General features: G+C 54.6%; 1 pseudogene; it reads left to right on the top strand.

The window, feature by feature from the left end:
• Nucleotides 1-634: 634 nt before the first annotated feature.
• Nucleotides 635-1643, top strand: LOC147820087 (uncharacterized; annotated as a pseudogene).
• The last annotated feature ends 6 nt before the right edge of the window (nucleotides 1644-1649 follow it).

Genomic DNA, 1649 nt, shown 5'->3' with positions numbered 1-1649 from the left:
AGAGAAACCCAACAGCTCCCACAATGAGCAAACACTTGGTGTCAGTGGAGAGTTCAAACAGAAGGTGGGGGAGGAGACCAGGAACAGCTGTATTTACTGTTGACTGTTCATTTTTATAGTGAAAATGATAATAGTAATACCCACAGATATAATGATGTTATCAATAATAACAGCAGCAATTACCAATGATAAAAATAGAGAGGGGGGGTGTCACAAACTACAGTAGAGAGAAAATACAAAGTTAATGACATGCATTAGTATGATATGAATGCAGAGAGAGAGAGAGCACAGTGCATCATGGGACTACTTTACTGTTTCGGTTAAGTCTCACTGCTCTCATTGGTGTAATTTTCAGACGCTCCACGCAGCTGTTTTCAGTGAGAAGCAGAACACAGACAAAGTTAGTGTAAAAAGGAGCTTAAAGGAGTGTGGATGTTCATCAGGTGGACGGAAACACGTCTCCAGGTGAATTCCCGTGTTGCTGCGCGCTAGTTGGATGTATGAAAAGGCAAATGTTGGCTCAAATTAAAAGGTGCTAATGTGCTAGTGCTGCTTGTTCCTGCTCCAGGTTTAAATTTCATAACTGCTGCTGCTGTGTGTGTAACTTGTTTTTTTTCTGTTGTCTTTTTCCCAGCTGCCTACTCTCTGGTTCAGCCCTCCCACCAGTCAAACCCTCAGTCTCCCGCCAAGCCAAGCCAGCCTCAGCCCCAGCCCCCCCACATCAAAATCCCCACGTACCCTCAGCCCACCAACCTCAAAGCCCACCCCTCCTCTTCCTCTGTTGCCTCCTCCTCCTCCTCTTCCTCCAACTCCTCCATCCCTCTCTCCCAGCTGCTGCTCCACGGGACCCGGACCCTCACCACAGGAACCACAGCTCCCACAGCAGCACACACCCTGGTCCTAACGTCCAATGCGGCATCACAGCCGCACGGGTACCCAGTTGGCACGGCGACCATCAAACCGGCGGTCAATGCTCAGACTCTGGTGGTGCAGCCTCTACAGAAGACCTCACTCAGCGCCGAGAAATCGGGCCACGGCAACGGACCCATCCCCATCCAACCTAAAACTCTGCAGGGGCTTCGTCTGCCCCTCCAGCTGCCTTCTAGGAACCCCCCTCCCATCCTGCCTGCCCCACCACCATCCAGCAGCTCTGCCCAGCCTGCCCAGCCCCCTCAGCCGCCACACATCCCAGTCCAGATCGTGGGGGCCAGGCAGAGCACACTGGGAAACGCCCAGGCTCTGGCTCTGGCCCGGAGCAGCTGCAGCCAGGACGGAGCCGCCGTCCTCACCAGCTCTTCCAGCCTGCTCACCATGGTGGCTTCCATCGCTTCCAGGGAGGGCGGGGTTGTGGGCCGAGGGGTGGGGCTAAAGGCGCTTCAGTCACCGCAGGAGGCTCCCCCGTTGGCTCAGGTCTCTCAAGTGCACCCTCAGGCCAATCAGAGCTCTGGACAGAGTCAGAACGGACCCATAGCTTCAAGCCCTGCCTCCTCCCAATCCCCCACCATTTCCTCTCCCCCCACCTCGCTGTCTCGTTCCTCCCTCTCCCTCCCCCTGGTAACTGAAGAGCAGAGAGGAGCGTCAGCGGGTGTCACCACCAATGGAAACTCATCAGGAAGTCAGACACCACAGGTCAGCTGATCACTGTTTAT

This window comes from Seriola lalandi, unplaced genomic scaffold, assembly GCF_002814215.2.
Source record: "Seriola lalandi dorsalis isolate HSWRI2012SDOR001 ecotype SW California unplaced genomic scaffold, Sedor1 jcf7180002001990, whole genome shotgun sequence".
Lineage (NCBI taxonomy): Eukaryota > Metazoa > Chordata > Actinopteri > Carangiformes > Carangidae > Seriola > Seriola lalandi.
The sequence above is the reverse complement of the archived record's forward strand: the minus strand, read 5'-3'. Positions and strand labels throughout refer to the sequence as shown.